Source organism: Catharus ustulatus, chromosome 13 (genome assembly GCF_009819885.2).
Source record: "Catharus ustulatus isolate bCatUst1 chromosome 13, bCatUst1.pri.v2, whole genome shotgun sequence".
Classification (NCBI taxonomy): domain Eukaryota; kingdom Metazoa; phylum Chordata; class Aves; order Passeriformes; family Turdidae; genus Catharus; species Catharus ustulatus.
In genome coordinates, this window is record NC_046233.1 from 19567712 (window position 1) to 19589845 (window position 22134).

Genomic DNA, 22134 nt, shown 5'->3' on the forward strand with positions numbered 1-22134 from the left:
GATCACTTTAACTTATGCAATTTGATAGTTTTATTATAAATAGAACACTAAATCCTATTTTTCATTACACACTCTTTAGATTTCTGTGCTTCTAATTTAGAAGATGGTCCAGGAACTTATTCCTTACAACACAATAACTCATTTGCACAGAGTGGCCAAACATTCATTTGTTTCCTGGACTGCCATGGAAGTTTTGGAAATGCAGCTGCACAAATCCCGTTATCCTCATTCCCTGGGCAACTGGTGGTAGGTGATTGTGGCACCCAACTGTCCCGCATCCCCTCCAGCAGCTCTTGGGCATTTCTCATTTCTAAAGTTAGGCAGAGGCACCAAGAACAGGACATTCCCATATATTATAGAAATAAGAAGCCAAAGTATGGGCTCTCCATCAGCCAGGGCATCACAGCAGGAGCACATCCCCAGTGAGGAGTCAAATCCAGGGAAATCCCTTCCTCCTGCCCAGCTGGCAGCCCAGGGAGACAGGACAAGAACCCTGATAACAAGGGAAGGGGAGCAGGAAAACATCTGGGGGTGCTGAAGGAGAGCAGAGGGGTGATGGAGGTGTGGCAAAGGGAATGAATCTGGCAGCACAGGAAAGGACAGACTGTGCACAGAGAGACCCAAAACACCAACCTGCACTGAACTAGCCAAGTTCATTTGCTCTTACTAACTTAATTAGCAATATAAAAACTATTCAAACATCCTGAATCCAGAACATCAAGTCAACTCCTGCACTGAATCTTGACTGAAGGCTCCTTCATATAAAATAATTCAATCTAACAGCTTTTGGTTTCCATCTCCTACAGGAGCTTGGAAACCAAAAGCTCTGAATTTCATGTTTTCCAACAAGGAAAACTTGGTTTTCTTCTCAACTCCTGGTTTTCCAACAGTGCAAACAGCCACATAAATAATCTGGGGGGAGGAGGGGAGTAGATGTCCCAGAAGAAATTACTGCTGATGTAGCGTACCAAGAAGTGCTGACCAATGATTTCTGTGGGTCATGTTTGTGGTTTAGAAAATGAGTTACTTTAATAAGATGTAGTAAGTTCAGGCCCTGAGACAGCAGTGACTTCATATGTAATTTGAACAGAATGCACAGTTGGTTAAGAATAAAAATGGAAAAGGAATTAAACTGAAAAAAATAAGGTTTACATCTTCTTTGGAAAAAAACAGGCATTTTTTCTGCCACTTCCAGCTTTTCCTTCAAAGCAGGTTAATCAGCAGCGTTGCACAAGAAGTTGTCCAGTCCTGAATATATTAAGAATAGCAACAAACCATATGAAAAACATATTCCAGGTCTCTGAAAGCATAACTGTCCCAAACCAACAATGCTACTTCACTTCTGATTTAATAATCTAAGATTAAATTGCTTACTGCATTAATCAGTTACCATATTCATTTCATGAGCACACACAGAGATCCTATGTCTTTCATGATTAATTGCAGCCTTAGGGTTTGCCTGCAGAAAATTCTCATTAAGAAAAACCAAACTAAAGCCACTTCCATTCTGAGTGGGTGTCCCCAGAAGAGATTTAAGTGAATTGCCTGGAATTAACTCTCACATTCATCAACTCAATCTCTCCTTCTGCACCAACACTGCAGACATGTCCTGAAGAATAAGCATGCCCACTCCAACAATATCTCAGTTTGGCACAATGCAGTGATCCTCCAGGCAATAGCTGGAGCTGAGGTTTTCAGAGGCACTAAAGTAAAAAGCATCTTCAGACATTTTAAGCTGGCTTCAGTTTTGCAAAGATTCTGAGCTTTACACCACTGTAGATCCTTCTGGTTCTGCACACCCACAACCTGTGCAGCAGCAATCCCACTGCAATTGGTTCTGCAGCCTCACTGGTCCAGCTAAAATCCCTGCATTTATAGATGTCACTTCAAGGCCGAGAAGGAAAACAATCCTACACAAGTTTGGCCTCTCACAGGTGAGAGGAGCAGAGGGACAGGCAGATTATTGGTGTGTGCAGTCGGGCTGCAGATAAAGAGTGGCAGGAAATAGGACAGAACTGGAAGTCGGGCTCTGCAGGAGCACCCCTGCTACACAGCAAGGCTGAGCAGCTGACAAGGAACCAGGACACTGAACAATCTTGCTCCTGTTTGCAAATGTCTAACGGACTTCAGGTTATAGAAAATAAGCAAGTAAGCACTTCAAACTGACAAATGCCCCAGCAGAAAGAACTCAGTTCTGATGATATACCTAAATGCTTTTCTGCTCCCAGTTCAGCAGACTATGGATCACAGTAACAGCAGGGACAAAGCTACAGCATCACAGCAGGGACCAGAGGAGACCGGGCCAGCACAACCCCGGCTGTGGGCAGGGCACGACTCCAGCTGCGCGGGATGCTCATCCCTGCTCATCCTCCCCGCACAGAGCACGGCTCCAGGATGCTCATCCCGCTGCTCATCCTCTCTGCACAGAGCACAGCTCCGGGATGCTCATCCCTGCACAGAGCACGGCTCCGGGATGCTCATCCCTGCTCATCCTCCCCACACAGAGCACGGCTCCGGGATGCTCATCCCGTTGTTCATCCTCCCCACACAGAGCATGGCTCCAGCTGTGCAGGACGCTCGCTGTTCATCGTCCCCGCACAGAGCACGGCTCCAGGGCTGCGGGATGCCCGCTGCTCACCCTCCCCGCACAGGGCACGGCTCCAGAGCTGTGGGATGCCCGCTTACACTCTCCCCGCACAGGGCACGGCTCCAGAGCTGCGGGATGCCCGCTCACACTCTCCCCGCACAGGGCACGGCTCCAGGGCTGCGGGACGCTCCCCCCGGGCGGTGCGGGCCCACCCGCACGCTCCGCGCTGGCGCTGACAGGCGGCAGTCACGACCCAGCCCCGCTCCCCCCGGCCCCCGGGCACGCTCCCCTGCCCCGGCCCTCTCGGCACCGATCCCTCCAGCCCGGTCCGGGTAATCCAGTCGCGAAGCTCCGCGAGCCCGAAGCCGCCCGGTTCTCCTCCTCCTTCCCCAGTGTCCGCCAGGGCCGAGCGGCCGAGGCGGCGGCCAGGTCAGCGCGCCCGGGGCCGAGCCCAGAGCGGCGCCAGCGCGGAACGGAGCGCCGCAAAAAGAGGAAATACGGGGGAACGGTCCTCCCGCTCGCCCCTGGCGCCTCCCGGCCACCCGTACCTGTGTCCCGGGCCCCCGGAGGGTCCCCCGCGCCCCGGTCCCGCCCGGCGCCGCTCGTTCCGCGCCTCACAGAAAATGGCGGCCCCGCACCCAGGCAGACATTTATCCCCGCCCATCGCCCGCTCGGCGCTCGACGCCGGCCCTGCGCCCGTCTGCCCGACCGCTCCCGCCTCCCCGCCTGGCGCGGGAGTGCCGAGCTATGGATCGGCAGCTCCGCCCCACCGCCATTTGGGAGCGGCTGAGGCGCCGCCAGCTCGGCTGAGGGAGGAGGGAGGGGATCCCGAGGGGATCCCGCTGCCGCTGCGCCTCCAGCCCTGCCCGCGACCCGGCCCGGGAGTGCGACAGGAGCGCTGCCGCTGCGCCGGAGGTTGGGGCGGGCGCCGGTGGGGCGGCAGAGCCGGCTCCCCTCAGGGAACCGCAGCGCTGCCGCCTCACGGGCACCCCCGCCCTCAGAGCCCGCCGCCTCCCTCCGCCCCGCTGCAGCCCTGCCTCGGCCGAGTCCCTCAGGAGTCTGACATTCATTAGTTCATTAACCACCCCGATGTGTGGGCACCGGCACCGCTGGGGTCGGACGGCAGCGGCCGCGCTGTACCTGGGCACAGCCAGCCCTTCCTACCTGTGCAAAGCCAAGGCTGCTTCTGAAAGGAGCAGGCAGCAATTCCCAAGGGGCGGTACGTGCTGAGGGGTGGGGTGTGAGCTGCTGGGAAAGGTATCTGGGGAGAAATAAAAAAATAAATAATAAAAAAAAAAAAGTAGTGTGCAAGCTCTTTTCCTGGAGGAGACAGGGACCAGCTGTCAGACAGCAATCCGTGTGTAACTCCACACAGCCTCCATGGGAAAGCAGGGATACCAAAGGGCTCTGCTCCCTGTTAACTCACTTATTTTAGCTTTGAAAACGTCAAAATAGTGAACAAATTATCACCCCAAAATACGATTTCTCAGGGTAGCCATTGCAAAGGAAAACAATTCTCCTAGAACTGTTTTTAAAGAGCATTACACGTTTGCATTCACAGTCATGTAAGTTACATTAATTGTTAATTAAATAAGCGTTACTCTAAAAAAGAGCCTCTGGCAAAATTCTCAGCCTTATTTTGGATTTCTCTATGGAAGAAAGTTCTGATACAAACCAAAACCTAAGTTCAGCTGTAGTTACATTAACCTCAGAGAGGCATAGCGAGGGCAAGGAGAAGGCAGCGCTGGTGGGTTTACCTCTCCTAAGCACCAAATAAGAAAAAAAAATCCCAAAACATAAGAGAGTCCTTAGGTGCTGGTGCCCTCCAGGAGGAGATGAGGTTCCCAAGTAACAGGGGATTGAAATGGGGATGGCAACCAGAAGCTCTGGAAGGCTGAAACTGAAGTTTCCGTGTCTCTAAAATACTGTGATTCCCATCTATTCTGAGAGTTACCACTGATTCCAGTGTAAAAATGCCTTAAATTTAGAGGATATTGCTAAAAGAAATATTCAAGCTTTTACAGCATCCTTTTACAAGACAAACCACACTGAGATTCCAGCTATTAAAAAAAGACTTTACTGTCTAATTTTCCTCTTCCCCGTTGCTACAGGCTCAGACCTACCAGAAAACCAAATCCAGACCAAGGTGGTATCCAGTGAGGGCAAAATTTAAAATCTAAATCATTCTTTTCAAGTTCTTATACAGTAACTTATGAATGTCACATTCCAACTGAAGAAGTCCCATGATACACGGATCCAGTTTATTTATACAACTTGAACAGGAGTCATATGCATGTATCTGACTGCAAAACTTGGCCCACGAGGAAAAAAAATACAAAAATACACTCAAAGCAGTGTGTACAATAAATATCCACATGGCTTTAGACTAAGCATGTCCATGTGATATGGTACAGTAGTACAGATTTTAGCAAAATATGCAAAAGGTTCTTAAAATACTGTAATATAAAATATAAACACAATGAGGAGCTTGAAAAGAAAGAGGGAAAGGAGGGAAAACCACCTCAAGAAGAGGAGGTTTTGATGAAGACCTTTCATAACGTTTCAAACTTCTTTTAAAAGAACACTAGAACAGTGAAGGAGTGTAGTCATGGAGCAAGTAAACAGATCTGGAGGAAAGCAAGCCAGATTTCAGAGTTAAACAACGCAGCACATGCAAAGAAAGACAATAATTGCAACAAAGAAACAGAAAAGCAAACAGGGAAACTGAAACATTACAGCACTGAGGTAGAAGGGAAACAAAACCCGAACAGACTTTCCAAAATAAACTGAAAATTATCAGCATTCTTCCCGAGGCTGATCTGGCTTATGTTTGTGGTGAGATGTTTAAAGTGTGAATGTCCAGGTATTAACCTTTCATTTGTCCAGGCATATAACCAGATCTTACATTTTCACATCTGGAGGGTGTCCTGTCTCTATAAAAAGGAGCCTGGGGAGCGATCAGGAGGAGAATGGAAATCTCTGAGCTTTAGGCTGTGACAGCACTGTTCTGCTGAGGTGTGAGGCCACCCTGCCTGGGGATTGATTCATTCCCTTTCCTCCAGTGGGGCTGTCACACTGGCAAAGCCATCTCAGCTTCCTCACAGTGTAGCATGGGAGGGATGATCCCCATCTTTGGGAAGAGTTTTCAGCATGGAAAAGGGAAACCTTTCCTTATTTGTGGTGATTCCATTTGCTGTGTGCAATATTCTTGTGTTCCAAATCATTCCTTGAGGATTCTCCAAAAATATCAAATGTTTGAAGTGGCACCACATAACCTTAATTATATCCTTGATACCTCTAAGCCTCAGAAGAATGAGCAGCAAGAATTAGGAGTGGAATGCTGGCTGGGAAAGAGAAGAAATGCATATACACACTTTACTATGGAATTTTGGGGATCAAATCCTTCCTTCCTTCCTTCCTTCCTTCCTTCCTTCCTTCCTTCCTTCCTTCCTTCCTTCCTTCCTTCCTTCCTTCCTTCCTTCCTTCCTTCCTTCCTTCCTTCCTTCCTTCCTTCCTTCCTTCCTTCCTTCCTTCCTTCCTTCCTTCCTTCCTTCCTTCCTTCCTTCCTTCCTTCCTTCCTTCCTCCCTCCCTCCCTCCCTCCCTCCCTCCCTCCCTCCCTCCCTCCCTCCCTCCCTCCCTCCCTCCCTCCTCAAGCCAAGGATCGCTGTAGACAAACTTTGCCATTTTATCCAGCCGCAGTCAAATCATTGTCCTTCTGCACGGTTTGATTATACTACAAATGATCCTCTTACTCCTGCATAAGTTTTGTTTGGTTGCTGGTTTTGGTGGTTGTTGTTTTTTTGTTGTTTTTGGTTTTTTAGCAAGAGAACATTGTTAGGAAAAAATTTAAGTCAAGTTAGATACAAAAGAAGTCTAGCATACAGAGACCATGAAGAAAGTGGCCTTGAACAAATCAAGCATTAGCAACCTAAAAGAGAAGCCAAATAAGGCATCTCTTATTTGTATGATGATGCATAAACTATTTATATTTTATCATCCAGCTGAAAGGCTTTATTATTTCCCTGTGCCACTAAAGTGTTCAAAGGATTGGAAATATAATTTTTAGTTTGTTTTTTTTAATGCATTGAGAATTTAAATTGTGTAAATTACCTTAAAACAACAGGATACCTTATATATGAAGCTATTAACAGTGCAATAAATTTGTTTTGCTGGAATGAAAAGCATTATTTTTGCGGTTTTGTCCTGGACAAATTGTCCATTTTTTACTTTATCTATATCCAGCCAAAGGTGGTTGCTGTTGGGCTGGTTACAGTGCATGCCTTTCTCAGCCTGTCCAGCAGCTTTTCAGCCAAATCTTGGGAGCCAAATCTCTCTCCTCCATATGGAAATCTCTTTACTATAATCTATTAGGTGTTCATACTTGTAGGGTTCTTGGGTGTCTTTCTATAAAATTAACAATAAATATGTTGGATCTACATCAATGATGTAGATTTTCAATACCAGTTTGTGTGAGAACACTTCAAAGTATAAATTGAACAGCTTTTCATTAAGCCTTGAAGTAATTAAGTTATTCTGAGACTGCAGCTCTATAAACAGTAAGCAACAATCTCCTACTGAAAAAATAAAGTTATATTGGCTCTTCCTCACTGATAATCTTACATGAAAGATTGTTAGAATTTTCCAGAAGCTCTGCAGCAGTTTCCAGTGGCTCTGGTCTGGCTCTGGGCAGTGCAGCAGAGAGCATTGCTACCTCTCCAATTTCAGTGCCATGCAATTTGCTTCTAGGAAAATTCAAGGCACTGTACTGCCCCAGGCAGTTCTCTCAGACTCTCCTCTGGACAAGAGGTGTGCAAGAATGCTGCTCAGAGCTGTGAAACCTGAGCTGCCCAGTGCAGGTCCTGCTCACAGACAATTCTCCACCAAGACCCAGGCAAACCTCTGAGTCCTTCCCTCTTCCACACCGTGGTGCCCATTTGTTTGTACAGATCAACAACAAAAAAACCCAAACAACAAATAAAAAAACATCCCTAAAACCACGTGGCTTCACAGTGCTCTCTGTTGTGTCTGACAGGTACAGATGTATTTTATCTTTTTATTTTCCCCACAGCTGGAAATATGTTGGAGGAATAATTTTGGAAAGGATTGAGAATCTGGATAAATCTCCTGTCAGAAACATAGGAAGTTTCAAAGAACACAAGACAAATGCACCAGGTGAGTTGGGGTAGCACTGGATACAAGAATATCAAAGCATGAAAATAATTCTAGAATAATGTTTTATAAATTTTATGTGGAGATGCTGAACTGGTGAGTGCCACCTGCACAGGGAATAAAAAGTCCATCTGAATAAGCATTATTTGAGCTCCAAAAGGAGGACAATTTTTTTAAAAATTAAAAATCTAGGCTATAATTTGTGTCTATTTGAACAGTCATTCCTGCTGCAGAGACAATAAATACAGCACTTTGATTTATATGTGTATTCTATTTTTGAAACCTAACCAAACTGGTTTATTTGGTTTATTTTGACTTTCTGAAAAAGTCTAACCACAACAAAATCTCTTCAGAGCTAGGTACTACAATTTAAAAATAACAAAGCATAAATAGCTCTTTCTTAAACAAACATTTTTAGAACCCAGTCTGAACATATCATAAAAACTTCTTCTGCAGCAGAGAAGTTACACCTGATAGAGAGCTACATAAAGGATTTATCACCTGATTTAATATGACATTTAGCTGTACATTGACAGTTTCTCATGGTCACTGAACTCCACTCAATACTTAGTTTCTCTCCAAGCAGAAGAATTACAGCTGTTCATTGTAATAACATAGAGGATAACAGCAAAATTTCATTTTTCTGTGAGTATGGAATGAGTAGTGACAGGGTAAGATAGGAGGCTGGTATCAGACTGTAGCTGAAAAATACACAAACTTTCCTTTATCCCTTCACAATCGTTTTTTGTTCTGTTTCTTCATCAAAAAGCCCAAGTAGGTTTTTTATAGTTTTGGTGAGAAACCTGCTCTCACTGTGATGTGTTTGTACAGAGAGCCTCACTCCTGCCCTGCTCACGTCACTCTCAGCTTTTATCAAAGCAGATTCCAGAGACAAGGAAACCTAGAGCAGCCAGTGAATCCATCCCACTGCTCTGCAGCTCTGCTACTCCCAGATAACACATGCTAATTAACATGTGGGTATAAAGTCATAAATACCTGCATCACGCAAAGGTTCCTGCAGGCAGCCCGAAGACAAAAGTCCATTTTAGCCATGTGCCTGCATTCCTGCACTAAGAGAAATGCAACTCTCATTAACTGGATTCTGGTACAAAAAGCAATGCAAAATAAGGGAAAAAAAATAAAGGAAAAAAAAAAAAACTGTCCGGCTTTCAGCTCCAGCCTATTTATCCATTGTCTTTCAAGTTCATCTCAAACATTCGGATAAACAAAGATAGGTGATCAAAGGGCTGCATTACTTTTGGCGATACACCCTGCTGCAGCCAGCCTTTGATTCTTGTCCTCCGTGTCCTACAGAGCAATTTGTGCTTTGAGGGCCAGGACAATTAAAAATCACATTGCAAGCACCTACCTTCAGCAGCAGTGCCCCCATGAAGGTGTGCCAGCAGGGCAGGGGTTGGGTCCTGCAGCTGCTGAGGGCTGGGGGCTGCACAAGGGGAAGGAAGTTCTGACCAGCCCTGTCCAAGGCACGGAGCATTCCAGAGCTGCACACGGGAAATCTCACTCGGGGCTGATGCTGATCCTTCACAGGGATTAGCTCTGCTCTGTCACAGCACAAGGCATCAGGAGATTCCCCTGGGAAGCTCCAATGTGATACACCAGTGTAGCTATGCTACTTTTTAAAAACTTGCATATGTATATGGCTCATTTGGTGTCTGATTATGAAGGTGGGGGATGCTTTTGTCAGATGTTTCATTTGTTAAGGATTTTTTTGCTGTTGCATATTCATTTCTCAGACTGGCCAGTGGTAACCAGGTTGATTATATATATCAAAATATACTTCTGCTTCAACAGAAAAGTCAGCTCTGGTTAAATGAACGATGGTGTTCACTTTGGTCTTATTTTTGAATGTACTTCTTTTGTAATTTCTTTTTGCAAGATAATAAAAAACCCAAAACAATGCTATGAGCAAAACAAGTAAATTACTTGAGCAGTAATTAGCAAAGACATCAGGCCAAAGGAATGCAAACATACAAGTCTCCTGCTGGAGCTCAGAGCAGGAGCCCAGTGTGCTGCGTTAGGAGATTTGTTCCATCTCTCAGCAACTGCACAGAAATGAGTGTGGACATGTCTGCTTGTACCTGAGTATTTTTAATATTTTAGAGATACACATCTAATACTCACAAGTATTCACATTCATTTATTCAGACATTCCTCACCTTCAAGCCTATTTCTGGTGGAGACAGAAGCTTTGCATTACAACAAATTATGCAAGGCTTTCTTCTGCCCTCCACAGAAATGGAACAGTGACACAAGGACTTGAGTAACTGCTGAGATATCCTTTTGATTTGATAGTGAGGCCAAAGAAATACGAGAAAAGCAAATTCTAAAGCAAGCTAAAGCCTTTACTTTGCATACAAGTATTTGTAACTTGAAATAACTGATTCTGTGTTCACACACTAAACTCTAGGCAGGAAATGAAAAGAAAAGGTGGTTATTTTTCCCCCTTATCACATGCAAAGTGGAATGGATGGAAAGGAATAGCAATATTTTGTTGTTAGTATGTAATAATGTATTTACTTATAATTCCAGCTTGGGGTTTGATGACTTGAGCATCCCCCCATTTCAGTCCTTCCATAGATTCTGTGCTATCACCTGGATTCTGAGCAGTGTTGCTGAAGAGTCACAGGCACTGGGGCTCTCTGCTGGCTCTGGAATTGCAGGAAAGCTAAAGCTCTGCTGAGGCAGGGAGGGTGAAACTCCAAGGCATTATTTCCATCTGGGGAGGTTCAGTGCTGAGACATCTCCCCAGGACACACCTGACAGATTCACCTCTCTCAAGGCTGTCCTTTGAAAATAAACCAAGGTGGATTTTCTCCTCCTCTTGTGAAAACCTTATCCTTGTAAATAAGGAACAGCATAACCAAAAATATCTTATGTTGGTGCAGGCAGTCTTCAGATGCTTTGCCCCCAGCACCCTCTGGGTAAATTATCTAACTTCTTGTAGCTTTCAGACTTCAAAATTACCTATTTTAACTAAACTTTGCGTGAAACATTCAGTAAAAAGCTATAATTTGTCTCCTCAAGAAACTGATTTTGATGTGTCAAGTTTTCAAGTAGGATCCTGCTCTTGGCTGACAAGAATGCAGGCAAAATTATTTGCCTTCTTTTTTCCCTCTCTCCCTCCTCATTTATCTTTTTATAACAGTCAACTGCACTTACTCTTAAAGAAGTGTTAATGGTTATAGCCATAGTTTTATTCAAAATAAAAACAGCATAATATTATAGCAAACAATATTTCAAATATACAGTATATGTATTATTATGTATTAAATATATTTTGAAATAATTTTTCATCTCTGCTTTGTTTATACCAGGAGAGCTCAGGATATTTCCTTTACAACCAAATGCCTACGTTCAGAGTTTCAGTGCTATCAGAGTAAAGTATATTATTGAGATTGTATAAAACAGCTACTCAAAAGGAATTGCCATTTCTGGAGCAATCCTTGGAAGTCTTTGAGCAAGGGTAAGAAATAGGATCCATTCCCACATTTGACGCAATAAAATACCATGGATTTATTTAGTTTAATATCATGTAATTCACTTGAGTGTTTAACTTAAGCAGGTGGAAAATCCTAGCTTCTCTTAGGGATAGGAAACAGACTCAAGCCATTAAAAGTCTTTAGTTACTTTTCCTGGTAGCTTTTTGTTGCTTGTTTTTGCAGGAAGTGAAGAATTCTCTGAGGAAAGCTTCGAGCTGTTTGTGTGGCTTTGTGAGTAATGGAAAGAATTTACACAAAATATGCCACTGCTGTGCAGTGATATGGAACAATAAATAATAAAATAGGGAAGAGGTAGGAATTGCTCAGACTCCCTTTCTATAAAATCGCTTTTCCTAGAGGAAAGTGGAACTGCTGTGGAACAACTCATATGAAACAGCAGGGATGATAATTGCCAAGTAAGGCTGCTTTGGAATTTGGCAAGGAGCCATGATGTCCTAATTACCTTTACTTTGCAGTTTTTGGCCTGGAAGCAGCTGGTATTGTAGAATTCACTAATCCAGAGTAAATGGGATTGTTCTGCTGTAGCAGAAACCTGGGCAGGCTTTCAAAAAATAAGAATTATTGAAAATATTATTTTGGAAAAAGACTTGACAAGGATATAAAATCCTAGGTAGCCAAAGATGAACAGCATTGTAAATAGTCCTTTACACAGGCTATTGAAATTAAGAATTATTTTCTTATGAAAATGGGTACTTTTCCATTCAATACCATGTTCCCCACTGAAGGAACAACGGTTCCAAGAAAACTTTTATCACAGAGGGCAAGAATACGGAACTATCCTTTCCCAGTAACTTCATGCTGCAGAAAACTTTCAAAGCACTAAGCCTAATAAATGCCGTTCTTACCACAACTATTCACTACAAGGCATAACAGCCCTGCTCTTCATTAGCATTTCCAAATTAATGGCTGTCATTAGGAAAGGCAGTGTGAAGCATCCCTCCCTTCACTGTGCCATACAGTTATTTCAGTTCCACCATCTGACTCCTCACAGCCCCAACTGCTGGATTTTCAAGCTTCTCCTGAAGTTGTTATTCTGATTTCCTCGTTGATATAGGCAGTGTAAACAAACATCCCACTGTTATCAGGCACTGGATCAGTGTCTGCCCCAGCCCCTGCTCGGGCTGCTGCCGCACCTGCACCCAGGAGCTGCTGCCACCCAGGAGCTTCCAGCTGGGGATCCCTCCAGAGAGTCACAGCATAGAGCTAAAAAAGTCTGGTGAGTAATTCTTACTAGACTCACACAGATTAACTGAGTCAGGTTTCATGTTTCCTTAAAGAACTTTTAATTTTTTTGGCTTAATTTCCAGGCACAAGCAGGGCAGTGTGAGTGGAGCCTCCTGACAGGTGATGTGCTCACAGCAAGTCCCAGGTCTGAACAGCATTCATGGCTTTGTCAAAGGCTCAAGCTTGCACTCTGCAGTGTGAAAACCAGGATTTGGTCAAGACAACACAGAGAAAAGCAGGGTTTGGTTTAATCCTCTGAACCTCATCTTTTTCTCAGTGAATAAAAGCAGGGACAGCTTTAGGGCTGAGGTGCAGTTTAACAGTACATGGACTGTAATTATTTCCTGAGTAAATGGGATTGTTCTGCTGCAGCAGAAACCTGGGCAGTCTTTCAAAAAAACAAGAACATACCAAAGATAGTATTTTGTAAAAGAAGACTTGCCAAGGCTATAAAATCCAAAGGGTGCCAAAGTCCCTTTTCCCCTTGCAGCCCCTCTCACCCTGGAGCAGCACTCACAACCCTGAGTCAGGGTTTAGTTTTCATTTATTTTTCCTGACTAACAGCATCCCAGCGCTCCCTGAGCAAGGCTGAGGTGTGCAGGGACTGGAATCTCCCCATTTGGCAGCAGCCCATGGAGCTGAGTTCTTGGCTGGGAACCTGCAGCCTGAGCAGCTGGAAACTGATCCCACAAAGAGCAGCTTTTGCATATGCAAAGTCGATCTCAAAGGCCAGCCCTGCTTATTCAGCTGTTTATCACACTCACATGAGCAGCAATATCATTACGTGCAGTCAGAGCAGAAGACCTTAATTATTTTTTAATCTATAGTTCAGAATTCCATATACATTATAATTAATTTACCTGCCACAAGTATTACCTAGTTTGAAGAAAGCCCATGTGACTTCTTCAAAATGTTATAAAAAATAACAGGAGTAAGTTGGAAGGCAAGAAAATTTGCTGATAAAAAATATTTTCAAGATAGTTGAGACTAAAACACAGACATTGAAAAAGTGCAATATTAGATGAAGATGCTGTTGATTACACTTTATGAAAGTGGATGCAAAGCAAGAATCTGAGAAAAGAAAACCTAAATTGTGTGTATGTGCTATCAGTCAGGGGTTCTGGTGTAGCTCTTGTCAACCAGATCTAGATAGGTAGAATTTACTGGGAAGAGCTCCCTAAAAATGGCACCTGAGTGCTCAGCAATGGTTAAAACAAGAAACAACATCAGCAGCTTTGGAGGGCAGAGAGATGGCACCAAAACAGAAGAGAATATTTACTGAAATTATAGAATTGAAGGATGTACCCACATGTTGAACACAGAATGGAGGACTGTTCCTCCAGTGCCATTTATGTGTAGCACAGTTAGGAGGAACAGAAAAAAACATCAGGGATTTGGAGAGATATTAAGCAGCTCCTATGTGATAAACAACTAAAGGCTTTAGGACTCTCCAGCTGGGGATGGAAAAGGATGGGAGAAAAAATAAAGTTATTTTCATAAGACAAGCACCTCTCACATGCCTGTGTAGTCATCCTGTAGGGACTGAGAAGATTTGAGTAAGAAGTGGAGAAACTCAGGAAACAGGGACTGTGCTGGGTGTTTGCAGATACTCCCTCTCAAACCATGACAAATCCAGTGACAGGTGAGCAGGAAGGGAGCTGCATGCAAACACAAAAGTGTTTTTTCTCCCACCATGACCTCCAGTGTTGTCACAAAGGATGAAAGGTTTTCCTGAATTGGATTTTCTATTTCTGGGCATTCAAAATTCTTTTATGATTTCTCTAAATTGCTGTTAGGGATTTGCATGCAGCTCGCTATGACTTTATATTTGAAATACCAGAGCCAAGAGCTTTTAAATTGACATTTAGAAACAACTTACACTGTGACAAATGACTTCTTGGCACCTAATATTGCTCTTAGTTTGTCCTGTTTAGATTTGGAGGGAAAGATCCTTTTAGTTGTTTTTTTTTTAAAAACAAATCTCTCGATTATGTTGGGTCTCTGAACAACCTGCAAGCATTTTATCCTTTTAGCTGTTACTTCAAAAAGCAGACAGAGATTGATAAAATCAATAACCTATTACTGAAAAATATACATTACTTGTGCACCTCCTAATTTGAGAAGTATTTAGGACACAAGATTCAGAGGCTGATCTGTTCTCCAAATGTTCCATAGCTGTTGGAATCTGGATCTGCTAAGCCAGGACAGCCTAGGATTTCCAAAATAATTACGGCTCAGCTTTAGTGCTGCTCTTGTTCCCTCCCAAAATCCTGGAGAGCACATTTTGCCATGCCTGACCTTTGTTTAATTAAGTAGGATAAACACAGAGTTGTTTCTCCAGCACAGAAAAAAATCCAATATGGCAAAGCAATACTTAAAACAGTTTTGACAGTACAGCAGAATACTCATGTGCTTTAATTTGAAGGGTTAAAAAGCTGTGCTGTGTTCACAAAAATTCTACAAATAACTTGAAAATCCTTGACAGGTAAATCCTAAAGAAACATTTGGGGTGCTAATTCTGGAATAAAGGTGCATAGAGTATATAAAAAGATGTTGAATTCAGATTTTTTGTTTACATAGAGCTTGTCCACACAAAACCCCATGAAAGTGTGCCACATGTTTTTAAAAAGCAAGTTTAAAACACACAGGGTTGTCATCCCAGATTTCTCACAAATAAATAAAATTAAGAAAAAAAGAGAGAGAGAATGGGAGAAGAAAGAGAAATAACCCAACAGACAGTTTGCAGAAAGACAGACTTAAAAGAGAAGTAAAATAAGGAACTCTGCAGTAAAAAAAAAAAAAAAAAAGAATAATAAAAAAAAAATACAGAAGTTCCCCAACTAAATAAATGTTCAGTGCTAAAATTTATCAGCCTGATTCTAGGAATTCAGTGATATCACCACAGGCTACAAAAATAACCCCCCAAGGAGTCACATGGAGTGATGTCATGTGAACGTGAAATAAATCCTTGCTTTTTTTAAACTGAAAAATGTATATTCAGCCAAGCTCTAGGAAAAAGCACAAAGCAGCAAAAAGAGCAGTGGCCCACGTCAGGGGAGTTCAGCTGTGCCCCCCTGATGCTCCACCAGTCTCTATGGCAGAACAGAGAAATCACTGCATGCAAGTGATGGTAACACCTTTATTTCTGATTAAATGCATCATCACAAAGCTTCTGAATTCCTTCTGTTCCTGGAGGGAATGGATCTGGAGTGTCCAGCAGCCCCACTCTGAGGTTCTGCTCTCAGGAAGGTGCTTCAGGGCTTCTCTAATACAAAGGATTTTTTATTTTCTCTCATATGTCCTGGGAAATAAAGGTGCTCAGGACATCAGGATGCAGGACAGAGCAGTGATGGCATTTCAGTCTGGCCAGCCTGCACTCACACAGGAACGTGCTCCAGGACAAATCAGAAGTATTTCAAAGAGCCTTTATAAATAAAATCCTAAACCATTTCTAAGTGAGCCAGGAAGAAAATACAATTACTTTTGAGATTTCCATTAGGATACGCTGGAAAAACCAGAGTGCTGAGCTATGAAGGGTTAAAGATAACAAAACAATACAACAACTTTGGAGATTTCCATTAGAATACACTGGAAAAGACCAGAGTGCTGAGCTGGTTAAAGATAATTAATAGCTGGATGCAGTCTTTAATCACTGATGGCAGCAAAGAGCATCATCCCATAGCCCTGCTGCATGAGATCATTGGTCAAGTGGGTATTTCTAACCACATGAGAAAATCACTACTCCTTCCAGCAGGGAATATGGCCAGAAAGTCGGGGGGGGTGGGGAGTGGGGGGAGGGGAAGTTTTAGAACGTGCTTTATGAAAAAAAAACAACAAAGTTGCTCTGCTCTGAGCTGAACATGACTTTCCAGGTCCATCTTTTAGAACTGGTCTTGAATTTCAATCAGCCCATAAATTGATTCTGCATTTGTCCCACATCATGACAATAGTGAGCAGTTTACAAAAGCCTCGTTTGGTTGTGGAACCTGTCACAGCTCCTGCTTGCTGAAGTTACTATCATATCCAGCTCCATCCATTCCAGGTTTCTTTTCTAGACTACCTGAATATTCAAGTGTGATGCTTTATCCCACTTAATTCTTTTCATAGAGCTATGTGTTAACAAGGAAATAATGTGGTTTTAAGATAGAATGCACAATAAAAATATATACAACAATATCATGGCAAATTTTAGATGAGCAACAACTACAAAGGCTTTGGATTTAAAGCAGTGAAGGGCTCAAATTGTGGCTCTACCAGAAACTACTTAGCCAAGTCACTCAAGGGAGTAATTGGAATTAGCATATCTTTAATGTTTTACTGGCTCTGAGATTGAGTTAAAAGCAATATAGAGATTTCCAAGAATGGCAAAATGACTTTGTTAGTGATAGTGGGAACCAGGTGGGGAAAAGTGTGAAGAAGCAAGGAATGAAACCAGGGATTTTCTATTGTATTGTATTGTATTGTACGCTGGAGCTTCCAAAGCATCAAAACAGAACTGTGAGAAAACAAAAATAGATAATGCTGTTTAGTCCTGTTTGTGAAGATGAGGGGATATCTCAGATGATGACCACGACTCTCAGTTCAAATTCAAAGAGCTCTTTCAGCACCCCACATTTCACTCTGGTTATTCTGTTCTGTGCCAGCCTAGCTGCTGCTTGCAGTGTGCAACCAGGAAGAAATCAGCATTGCACAGGGGTCCTGTCCTGAGCTAGCTGAAATCCCCAGAGGAGCTGGAACTTCTCACATCCTCACAAGACCAAGGCCCATCCTCACATGACCCAAGGAAGTCACAGGACTTGGTGGCACTGGGCTAGAAAGGTTAAAGTGGAACCTCGAGCTCTGCTCAGAGTTTTCCACTCCAATCCAATTTTTCCAATCCCTGGATTTGGGTTTTGTGTGAGGGCCTCTGGAAGAGCCACTCAGGGTAGCTCCAACACCTCTGCTGGCTGATTTTTTTTCCTTTTTAAAAATTTTTTTTCCTTTAAATCTCTCTTGATGGAACTGGTTTACATTGCATAAATACACAAAAATAGGAGCAAAATCCTGGAACTTCTTTGTTCCGAGCAATAGCCCTAGAACTATGTGATCATCTGGAATGAAGGCATGCCTCATCCAAACCAGAAACTTTGCATTAGAACTCTGAGACCTTCCCTGACAAAAGCTGCACCAAAATAAATTGGTTTCCATGCAGAACTTTGAACTTTCCATGCAAAACTGTGTGTGAATCTCGTTTTCCAATGAAAAAGCGTTTTGTCAAAAAGATCCTTGATGAGTTCTTTTTCTGAAGAAATACTTTTTGAGTAACCACTCTGTAGGCCAAGGAAATATTTGAAAATCATGAGCTTCAGCAGTGTCATCCAACAGATGCAATTTTATGTAAGTAATTAACTTGAAAAATACACAGAAGCATTCTCCACTGGCTTGCAGTTATTTTCAGGCAGCTGCAATTTATTGATGAGTGGTCTTTGCATATGAATAGATTTTGATCTGTGCATGACTAATTTCTACTTCTGAAAGAGATTTAACATCTTCTGCTTCCTGCTAGAAATCAATTACAATTTCTGTGGACAATTCAGCATGGAACACTACCCTTAGATTGGAAGCTGGGTTTCATTCTCAGCTTGTTTGCTTGCTTATGATATTGCCCAATAAATTCCACTGAAGCTGAATCTTAAAGGCCCATCAAGTGATAATTCAGTCTGAGCACTGAAATTAGAGGAATCGGAATGTTTTGTATTATCTTTGTGCTTACTTCAAACCAGATACATAAAGAGGCTTTTTTGCAGTTGAATGCTCACAATTTCTGTTCCACTGCAAGAGAAGATGTGACCACAAAACGGCCCTGCCAGGTTTGGTAAAGGGAGATGAAGTTAAAGCAACAGTTACCATGAATGGCAGCCTAGAAAGCAGCTGTAATGCATATAATATTAATATGTCAATATGAATATGTCAATATGATTAATATGTAGTATTAATATGTCAATAATACATATTATTATCCCTAATGCTCCACTTATTTCTACTCGAGATGACTCCAGTGAGTTTATTGACCTCAAGATGGAACAAGATCCAAGCAGAGGTGCTTCCTCACAGGGAGGCTTTGCTGGGAGTGTTGAAACACCCTCCAAGTGTAACTCCAGGGCATCATCTGAAGAGGTCTGATGCAGGTGATGTAGGGACAGTTCAGGAATTACTGCTTATTCAGGAATTTACTGCTCTGTTCGGTCTCTGGGCACTGGTACTGGCCCTAAGATTTGGGAAATACATTTTTCTTGGATGCTGTCTGGCCACCATTTGCACAAAAGTGACTATGGACAAGGCAAGAACCATAAATTCTCAGTTTTTCAATAATTTTCCCTCCTGACTTGAACACCCTGTGTTTTATTCCTAGAGTAGAGAAGAGGCACCACCACACCTCTGCTAACATGGCCAATACATTTTTATTTCCCCTCTGGCCTTTTTAAAATCCAGCACAATAGAGGTCTACAAGCTACTAATATTGAATGAAGGGTTCCACAACCATGTTCAGAAGAGCTGTGAAGCACTGTATTTTGCTTGTTAAATAAGAAAAACAATTTCAGTCCACTGATGGTTGGAGACACTTCAGCAATGAGATAATATCTTTTTATAATCTCAGTATTTAGTGTGTAATTGAAACCCGGAGAACAAAAAAGTGCCTTTTGTCTCTGCTGAGTGTGCATCCACTCACATTTGGAGGTGCAGGATGCAGAAAGTGGGATTTGGAACACAATCAAAGGGGTACAGAGCAATACATTAAGGGACATTTTTCATATAAATTGATAGTTGATAGTATAAAGGTGTGGAAAATAGGAAGAGAGGCAACCACTGGATAAGAAACATTAGTGTGAGGGATTCATTTCACACAAAGGATTCATTTCAGCTGTGTCAGAAAATGATGGTCCTCCATGGTTCATCTCTGGTGTCTTTGTCTATAAATAAACACTTTAGTCAGTAATCACTTTATTTCCAGTGATCCTGAGCAGATATCAGTGTTCGTTCTGTGTCATGGAATCTATTTAGTCTTTTAAAAAGTGGTAGAACAGCCACATCTAAATCTGGACAATTCTATAAACAGCATTGCACAAGTTTCTGATTAAGACGTAACTGTAAAACTTTGTGTACCAGTAGTTCTTCATTAGCCTGCACTCAAGAATTTGAGTAATTCTTTGGTGAAATAATGGATTTCCCAGAAGCTCTTGTTAGTACATCAATTTGGAATTGAAGTGGCATCTGCTTAGTCACAGTTTCATCAGCTCCTGAACCAATATTAATTGGTGGAATTCTCCTGGCAGAGCTGAAGCTGTCACTGCATTCCTTCAGCTCTGTGTTTATAGAATTGGGTCAAAGAAGGAACCAGGAAAAGGTAAGCAAAGCGTTCTTCTGGCATTTTGAGGATTTGAGGAAAGGACTCTGAAATTTTTGGCAATGGGTGAAGGTATCCAAATGCAAAGCCTGTGAGAGAAACCAGGTTCTCAAAGGTGGTGGAAAACAGTAGGAGGCAAAGTGGGAGACTGATTAAAGCCAGGAAGCTGGAAAGGAGGCTGAAGTGGGAGGCTGGGGGGAATTCAGTCAGATTTGGGGTTGTTTTTCACAGCTCCACACTGAGCTGGTCCTTATAGCTTTGTCCTGTCAAGTGGGCATGGCATTAACCAGCAGGTTAATGCAGGATACTCTCAGCTGGATTTTGAAATCCTGGGCTGCCTGTCTGCAGAGGTAGCTACATATTATATTATATTATATTATATTATATTATATTATATTATATTATATTATATTATATTATATTATATTATATTATATTATATTATATTATATTATATTATATTATATTATATTATATTATATTATATTATATTATATTATATTATATTATATTATATTATATTATATTATATTATATTATATTATATTATAATGTCAGAGGTAGCTATTCCAGCCTGGCTTTTGTAGCCAGGGGAAACTCTTCCTTCAGACTGCAGCCACTTCCCTCAGCAGATGCTCACATCACTCCTACATCCCCTGGCTGCAGCTGCTGATGTGCAAGAGAACCAATCAGCCTTGTGGGAATAACACAGGAGCAGGACACTTCTGACTGCCCCAATGGGATCCCAGAGCCCTGTGAGTGTCCTCACAGAAAGGTTTGTGTGGATGGGATAGAGAAAGGATTTTCCTCATTCGCTCACATACAAAAAACTGCGCTGGTCTAGTTCTAGACTGATTTGATCTCCTCTGAGAGAACACAATCCTGTGAAAACCTAAAAATAATAAATTAATAATAAAGTACAGTAGTTTCACGAATACAAGCCGCACGGATTATAAGCCGCACCCCCGGTGCCTCGACAATGTTGCTGTCTTTGTCAATAGATAAGCCGCACCCCGAATATTAGCCGCACTTTCGTTCGTCGCGAGAATCCGTGCGCAGCTTTCACAAATTGGCCAATTAGTAAGAGGATCGCGGCATAGCGGGCTTTACTGGCTCGGGGCGGGGCCAGGCAGGCTCGGCCTGCTCATGGTTGCCGACGGGGCCGGGTGGCCCAGCTCAGCGCCACGGCTCGGCGGGGCTGGCCGGGTGGTGCTGCCGCCGCCGCCGGGCTCGCTGGTCCCCCTCTCCCGTCAGCACCGCCCCGCTGCCGCTTTCGCTCGCCCCGCTGCCGCTTTCACTCGCCCCGCGCCGCGCCTCGCGAGCGCCGCGCCCGCCCCGCGCCGCGCCCGCCCCGCGGCGCTTTCGCGGCTCGCGGCGGCGCTTTCGCGAGCGGCGCTTTCGCGAGCGGCGGCGCTTTCGCTCGTCGGGCGGCGCTTTCACGAGCGCCGCTTTCGCTCGCCCCGCCGGCAGGGCTGCCGCCGCCGCCACCAGGCTCGCCGGCCGCCCCCTCCCGTCTGCACCGCCGCCGCGTTTCCTCGCCCTGGCCGGCACTGCAGGCCCCTGCACCGCCGGGCTCCCCCACGCTGCTGGCCCCGATTATGCTGGGCTTCCCCCGCTGCCAGGCAGCCCCACCCGCCGGCCTTCCTGCTTCTGCCATGCTCCCCTGCACTGCTAGCCCCAGTTCTCCCGGGCTCCCCCGCCCTGCTGGCTCAGGCTCTGCCGCCCGCCCCCGACACTGCTGGCCCCGCCTCTGCCAGGCTTTCCCACCTCTGCCGGGGCCGGCCGGGCTCCAGCTTGGCTTGGGGCTGCCGCGGGCTCTCACTTCCGTGTTGGCAGCTTTTAGAATTTTGTTAATAGATTAGCCGCCCCGGAATATTAGCCGCACTTCCGGGTTTCCACCAAAATTTTGGTCAAATTGGTGTGGCTTGTATTCGTGAAATTACTGTACATATAATACATTTGATCATTTTAGAGCCTTTCAGACACTGGTTCCTTCAGCTGAATTAGGAGAAAGGCATGATTATCGAATCTGTTGTTGCTTTTTTTAAATCTCAGTACATAGAAGCATTGACTCCTGTAATGCAATCTGGTAGTATTTTCTCGGGAATAAAATTGCTGCAAGAATCCCCTCTTCCAGGTGCCCATACAGGGCTGAAATAGCCAGTGAGACTGCACATCCCCTGGTGTGTGAATGAACTGCAGGGGCTGGGTAAATTCCCCAGTTCTGGCTGCTCAACATAGACTCCAG

At 43.7% G+C, this 22134-nt stretch overlaps 1 protein-coding gene across 4 annotated transcripts in view; it reads right to left on the reverse strand.

Moving 5' to 3' along the window:
• RAF1 (Raf-1 proto-oncogene, serine/threonine kinase) overlaps positions 1-22134 on the reverse strand; it is a 63911-nt gene that overhangs the window by 34223 nt on the left and 7554 nt on the right. For 2 of the 4 annotated variants that reach the window (XM_033072001.1, XM_033071997.1), the window contains exon 1: positions 3136-3250. The exons of 1 other annotated variant lie outside the window; for it this stretch is intronic. The gene's annotated coding sequence lies outside the window, so the exon portion shown is untranslated. Of the gene's footprint in view, positions 1-3135; positions 3251-3751; positions 3776-22134 lie in introns of those variants that run through there. One more of the 4 variants, XM_033071999.1, reaches the window with a different exon arrangement.